Here is a 7,766-nt window from a genome sequence, read left to right on the forward strand (position 1 = left end):
TTATTACTTTTATTCATTCATTCATCATTTCTCTCTTATATTTACTGAGTGCCTGCCATCTTTCAGGCTCTGTACAATTATCTATTTTGTATCGGTAGTCTGATTTTCAGAGCCAAGTTGGCATGCCTAAATCCCCACATTCTTTTCCTTCCAATACACTGGTAGATGAGTACCCAGAGAAACATTATCTTAACATCGACACATCACCAGGCTCAAAAGCAGCAGTTTTAGGGGCTACTCTTCGTTGTCTGTGAAGATGAGAAGAACTAGTTTGCAGCAATAACTAGTCCAGATTCTAGAGAGATGAATTCTAGAGGCAAAGGCAAGTCATCAGGTTCTGTTTTAATCTCACGGAATATCCTGTAAAAGACAGTCAGTTCTCTTAATTTTTGACTCTATAGCCACTAAACAAATGAGTGGTCATTTTTCCAGATAGCTTTTCTTATGGGAAATACAACTTGCAGACCAGCTGACTTAAGACTTTAGTCTTCTTGCCAGTAGTGTTTCTCACGGTGAGATGATAACTAGCAATCTGGTATAAAATTCATATTTCTTAGTACAATTTGCTTGCCCCAAGATCTACTCAAACTTGAAGGAGAGTCACTAATCAGCCTAGAGTTCCTCTGCGACCAGAGACGGGACGAGACCATCCAGTGTGGGGTGGACAGCCCTTTCATGTCTTTCTGTGGTGCTGAGCGGACATGCTGGGGCAAGGAGTAAATGTGAATGACAGTCAAAAGCAGCTCATTTCTGAAAGCAATTGGTACTGTGAGTTTATTCAAGACAGACGAGGATAAAGCGGGTCCAGGAACAAAGACTGGGCCGAGGCATTCCGCTACGAGAACCCAGATGGGCCAAACACTCAGACGCCTGAGACAGGTGGGGCCATGCGTGTTGGAGCTGTGGAGATGTGCAAGAGTGTAGGAAGTGAGAAAGGGGGTGAGGAATGACTGGAAGTTGGGGAAAGGGAGTTTCGCTTTCAACAGTCAAAATCCAGAGATTGGGTTCAGAAAACTAGCCCAGGAGAAACTATTTCTTCAAGTATCAAGTGCTGAGAAAGCAGCTCTCGCAGGCCTGGGGCAGTTAAGAAGGGCTTGCCCTTCCCACTCTGCACAAGACATTGTCCTGTTTCAAGATTATTATCATCACTTAAATTCACTCATATCTTTTCTGAGTCTTGGTGTGGGATTAAGAAGCAAAAGTTTTATTGAGGGCCACTGCCGTGTTCCCAAAGCTGTAGCTTATATAAAGTCTCTTTTCATCATTGCAAAGTGATGGTAGAAGTAACCACTGATAACTTCTGGGAGTTTAAATGTTCCCACTGCTGCTGAATGACCATATCAAATATATCAACACGTTCACGGGGAAAATTCCATATTGGATGAGGTTAGAATCCTCAAGCTGTCCTGATTCCTTCCCTCCTGTATTTTACCTTTTGCTTTGCTACACCACTGTCTCTTTCCAGCATCCTGAGCTGGGATGGCCCCAGGCATCCACACATAGCATCCTCAGCCTCATACTGCATGCCTCACACCATCCTCACTGTCACGGAGTCAGGAAAATTACTTCATGTCTTAGTTCATCTGAGACAGGCTTAGTCTTTGACTCTAGCATAGAATTGGCTGACACAGAAAGCATAGATTTCTTCACCTAATCTGACTAAATCTACTCCCCTCAGCTAGATACCCCACCTTGGGTCCTTGTCATTGCTCTCACTCTGTCTGTGTTTGCTAGATTAAACTAAGTCGATTTGGGTGAGCACTGTTAAAAGTATGCTAACAGTCTCACCCAAAGTCTACCCCAGTGTCATCTCCTAGTCTGAGTCTCAGGCTGCTCAGTCACTGTGTCCCCAGTTCTGCCTCTTTCACTGGCCCCTAGAGAAGCAGGCATTTCTCAATGTGTCTGTGTGCCCTCAGGCTTTCTATCTTGAGCCATCACCCCTTCATTAACTTCATTCGTGGAGGGCTCTATGACAATGGGGCCCTGGATGTTTGGCCTTAAGCCTTCATCCATGTCTCTCCAACTTGTATGGTCTCCTTGACACATGTTCACCAGCTAGTGAGATACTAAGGTTCATTTCAACGTCAAAATAAGCTTAGCTTTCTCACCTACTGTTCCAAGCGAGCATCATGTCCTAATCTTATTATTATTTATCTGTCTTTGATGACAGATCCTGTTTTAAATCTTTGCCAGTTACTTCCAATGGTGAGAGACAAAATTTCTGTCTTTTCTTTTGGAAAGTACCCACTCTCTTCTGGGTCTCCCACTAAGTTCCTATTTCCTCTCTAAAAGAGGCCTTTAAATCTTAGCTCATCTTCAGAACAGAGAGGCTCTTAATGAGTAACCAAACGCATGTAAACAGCTCTACTCATTGCCCCAGGTTCTGCTGGGTGACTCACCCCCGAGGAAACTGAGATGTCATTTTCTAGAATCCGATACCCCCCACTGTTTTACAACAGTGAAACTATTTCACCCTGGCTATAAATGCACCAGACATGGTTTCCATCAAAGGAAAAGAAGAGTTAGTAACTGACAAATCTAAAGTATCAATTACCCCTGAGATTACTATTGGAAAGAGTTCACAGTCTCTATTTTGAAAGTGGCTTTCTTGTTCCACAAAACACGAGCATGGCCTCCATAGGGTGGTTAAGAAATTTTTAACTACACGTAAACTGTAGCTCAGAGAATTTAAACAATTCAAGTGATCATATGATGATTCAGGAATAGTAAGGATTTATTTTAGGGTAGGGTAGATCCTTGGCAAACACTGTTGGCATCATGTAGGCACTGCACCTTATCAAGTGTGGGGGGCTTTAATTCACTCACAAGCATACTCTATACTTCTAAGATTTATTTTCTATTGGAAAGTTTATTGCTATGGCTTCTTATGTTTTTGCAATTGTTTTAATCAGAGAACATTCCATATTACCACGTTATCTTCTTAAGAAAGATTAGAGGATCCATAGTCTGCTGAGTTGGCCAGTTGACCAGTCAGAACTGATTCTGAGTCCATCAGTGTCAACTGCAACAAGTACTCATGTCAAAGGACAGCCATGAGCATTTGTGCAGCATTGTATTAATCAAAGGAAATGGGGGAATACAAATGGTTGGGCGATATTTTCTAATGGTAAATTACATGAGTAGTTCTCTTATTTGTACTTCAATATATTGTAGCCTCTTGGCAACATGATGAGAATAGTCCTTCAGTTCTACTAGAAATATGATTGCCTACTTAGCTTTATCACTTGAATTTTCTTTTCAAGGAACATTGTGGTATGAACCAAACTGACTGCCATTGAAGGTAAAGGCACGTGATCTGTCAAAGCTCAGATATGACACAGACTTCAAATTCTCTCTCTTCTCTTGCTCAAGTCTTCCAACTAAATTACTTTCACTTTACAATTTTAAATATACTTCACTTCCTGAGGAAGAAATACACTTCAATAAATGGTATTGGGACAAATATTTTCCATGTTATAAAATAATAATAATAAAAAGAAAAAGGAAAGAAAAAGAAGAAAGAAATTGGACAACTACCACACACCACAGTCAAAAATCAATCCCAAGTAGAGTAGAAATTTAAATGAGGAAGACAAAACTATGAAACTTTTAGGAGAATATATGTTAGCATATCTTTACAAAATTGGAATAAGGAGGGATTTCTTAGACAAAAGAAATCCAAACCATGAAGGAAAATATTGATAAATTCAACTACATTAAATGGAAGAACTTTTCCTCCCGCCCTCCCTCCCTCCTGTAGTAATGCATCCCAAAAGCTGTTAGGACCGGAAGCCTGAGATATCAAGGCCTATCTTGCACAGCTGGTAGCATCCCAGGGGCGTCTCGAGGCTCTGTGAGGAAGGTGCACCTAGTGGTGGGGCAGCCTGGCAAGGTCAGTAGCTTGGCTTCATATGAGGACCGACCATGTAAGTAAGTATGCTCAGGATAACGGGAGCCAGGTTTCTCAAAGCTAGAGAAGGAAGTTACAATTATAAAAAGGGAGAAAGCTAAAATAAACCCTGTAGTTTTCAATACAGAGACAAGGCCATAAAAATAAATATGTATATGTAAGTATACGTAGATGCGCTCGTGTCTCTCCCTCTGTACGCACTCATATGATTCCTAGCTCTGCCCACTGAGAAGTCTTGGAAGCAGCAACACTGCAATTGTAACTGGCACACCTAGCATCCAGAGCTTGGTTTATAAATACCTCTCACCATGAAAAAGAAACGAGGATCCTTGGAGAAATGACTGATTTCAGGGCTAGGTCAGGAAAATTACAATGCTAGTCATTTTGTATCAGGAAGTAAGAAAGAACTCAAAGAATGATAAAGACATGAAGAGGACAGAGAAGCTAGCTTGAAAGGTCTCCTATTGGCCAAAGCTGGGACAATTCAAGCATCAAAATAAATAATAATAGTAACAAACGATCTACTGATTTAAATAGGAACCCATGAGTCCATACTGATACAAACAAATAAATGGATGAATAAATTAAGAGAAAAGTTCTTACAATGTTTCTTACAGTAATACAACAACTAATTAATGTAGAAGAAAGGGTGAAATTAAAATATCATTCTTTGGCAAACATCATAGTAATAATTCAGGCAAGAAACTTTAACGGAGGTTAAAATTTTAATGGATGTAAAAATATGATGAAAAACAAGAAATTTATATAGCCTCAAAATATGTTTTCACAAAATACTTATTGAATCCAAAGGGGAAAGAGTAAATTTACAGTAGAGAAAGCTGAAAGTTGGTAGATTTACCTTAATCATGTCATCAAGTTAGCGTAACTGGCAACAGGACAAATCAAAATCGTGCGCCATCTATTAGGAGGCAACGAGAAGAGCACAGCTCCAGTTCCAGGAGACGGGTATCCTAGGATAGCTAGCTAGATAGCTAGATAGCTAGATAGCCTAGATCAGTTCTAGGATATAAAGGAGATGTCCCAGAGAAGCATTTCTCAAACATTTTGCTTTCAAGACCACTTATATTTTCAGAATTATTGAGGATTCCAAAGAGGCTTTTATTTTTTTAAAGATTGGTGCCTGAGCTAACATCTGTTGCCAATTGTTTTTTTTCCTGCATCTTCTCCCCAAAGCCCCCCATTACATAGTTGTATATTCCAGGTGTAGGTGCTTCTGGTTGTTCAACGTGGGACACGGCCTCAGCATTGCTTGATCACCGATGCCATGTCGGTGCCCAGGATCCGAACTGGTGAAATCCTGGGCCACCAAAGCCTAGCGCAGGAACTCAACCACTGGGCCAGGATGCAGCCCCTATGCCAATGGTTTTTAATCTTTTCCTCCCTTCCTCTCTGCTTCAATTTCTTCCTCTAATTTTTTTAAATATCAGAGCAGAGCCCTGAAGAAATTAAATTAAATTTTACACAGCTGACTAGTACTGAAAATAGATGAAATCAGAGAAGCTTCATCCAAATGCACACTGCTGGCAGGAACCCTGGAACTTGCTGTATGGTCTTCCCCCAGGTGGCTCGGGAGGCCCCTCTGTGGTGCCCCCTGTGGTTCTTTGACAGATAGATCCAAATGGCAGCTTCAGGTAATGGGAACTCCTTAATGGATTGTGGAACTGAGAAGACAGGACTTTTCCCAGCTGTGAGCCTTGAGAAAGTCATGTAGCCTCTCCTGGGCTCAATTTCTCCCTTCTAACACGGAGATAATAATCCCTTCCAGAGAGGTCGTAGTGATTAGAAACTAAGTACTTGGCAAAGTGCCTGGGGTGTAGGTGTTCAAATAAATGTAATTGTGAAGTTAATGATCATGACAATGATTATGGAAACAGAGGGTGTCGCCAAGCACCGAGTTCCAAATTCCCAAACTCATTATGAGATCTGCATTCGATTGGATTCTTGGCTGATTTCAGTACCAGGTTCAAAAGACCCCGAACACTCTGCAGCCACCGTGAGGAGTTACCGCCTCTCTGCTTGTGTCCCTGTGGCTCGTCCTGGGTATGTAGGGAATGCAGGTCCATCTGAGGGTCTCCTGAGTTGCGGGATAAACTGGCTTGAGGCTGACCCTGCAGTGGCTCTGGTCCCCTGGCATGCCTCCACTTGGAAGTCCACTCTGCCGTGAGCCAGGACAGCGAAGGACACAGCAAGGAATTCCCTCCTTCCCCTACTCAACATGGCTCAACTCTAAATGTTTCCTACTCCAGATGTATCCTTGCAGCGTGATAGCTCGGCTCCAGCTCTGGAGCTCTGGGACAAGCAGCGAGTTAGGTTCTTTCCTTAAGACTCTGCGTGTGTCATTTTATGGATAAAATACATTTGAATTGTGTCATAGCTATGTGCATATTATCTGTGGATAGTCACCTTTCATGAAAAGGTGAATTCATTTACCATCCGTTTATCATTGATACAGCGGATATTGAGAGCCCAGGGTGTGCCAAGCTCCGGGTTAGGTGGGCATTGAAAATACAGACACATCAGCCTGCAGAGTAAACACCATATAAATGCTAGTGGTTTTATATATATGGAAAGTGGTTTTTAATGTGGAAAGTCAAAGCTGATTTCTCAATGTGTTTGTGTCTTTCCAGGGTGACTTACGTGGTGCTGCCAACGCCATCTGCTCCAGAGCAGAAAGACTACTTAATAGGCAAAAGCAACTGCCAGCTTAGGCTTCAAAGTACTCTTTTAGTTCCCTCCAGGGTGACCTGGTGTGACCGCCCTTTCTAGGTAAAGAGGATTCTCTCTCCGTTTGACAGTAAATCCTCAACCTGAGGAGAGAGAGGTCACGTCAGCCTGGCTGACTAAGTCACAGGAGTGCCCAGTTTTTACAGCTTGGTTCTCCCTAGCTAAGGCCAGTGTGCTCATCACTCAGACTGTGAATCCAGGCTGGTCTGCCTTGGGACCTGATTGTTTCAGTGTTTCAGTACCACTGACTTGAGGGAAAAAAAAATTTCTGGAATAGTAGCATGTTAATTTTTAGCTGACGTTTTGAGATGCAGTAACTCATGGATGTGGATGGCCAGGAAGGGGAGACGGCAGGGGTGCAGGTAGAAGTGGGCTGGGGAAGAAAGGAGAGTGAAATGTGTTGAGATCAAGGTTTTCCATTCTTAAAAAATGAAGATTTGAAGTAAAAATTCATTTTGCTGTAGGAAAATATTTAAAAATCTTTTCCTTGCACACCTGACACTGGGTGAGCGGTGAAATTGCATCAGATTCTTGCTGGGGACTCAGTCTGAAGCTCAAGTCCCCGACCCGACTGCTCTGCAGCAGGCGACTTTGGCAAATTGCTTAATAATGAAAGCAAACGCAAGGTCGTTGTAGGAAATTGGGAAAATGCAAAAGTGCCTAAATAAAGAGAAAAAAGACTCATTTATAATGTTTGTACCCATTTTCTTCCAGTATATTTTCTCTGCATGTTAAAAAATGTAATTCAAGGGGGCTGGCCCCGTGGCCGAGTGGTTGGGTTCCCGCGCTCCGCTGCAGGCGGCCCAGTGTTTCGTTGGTTCAGGTCCTGGGCGCGGACATGGCACTGCTCATCGGGCCACGCTGGGGCGGCGTCCCATATGCCGCAACTAGAGGGACCCATAACGAAGAATATACAACTATGTACTGGGGGGCTTTGGGGAGAAAAAGGAAAAAAATAAAATCTTTAAAAAAAAAATGTAATTCAAATTATACTCTCTGTAAAATGTATCTTACTGGTTTTTCACAATTAACACAGCATAAAGAACATTTTTTGTCATTAAAAACATTTATATATATTTTAATTATGTTTTATTGTAGAATTAACCCATGT

General features: G+C 42.1%; 1 long non-coding RNA gene across 1 annotated transcript; it reads left to right on the forward strand.

Moving 5' to 3' along the window:
- Nucleotides 1-5,866: 5,866 nt before the first annotated feature.
- LOC111772675 (uncharacterized) lies at nt 5,867-7,343 on the forward strand. Its single transcript, XR_002806679.2, has 2 exons — nt 5,867-5,971; nt 6,559-7,343. It is a non-coding gene; the product is annotated as an uncharacterized lncRNA (long non-coding RNA).
- The last annotated feature ends 423 nt before the right edge of the window (nt 7,344-7,766 follow it).

Source organism: Equus caballus, chromosome 3, assembly GCF_041296265.1.
Source record: "Equus caballus isolate H_3958 breed thoroughbred chromosome 3, TB-T2T, whole genome shotgun sequence".
NCBI lineage: Eukaryota > Metazoa > Chordata > Mammalia > Perissodactyla > Equidae > Equus > Equus caballus.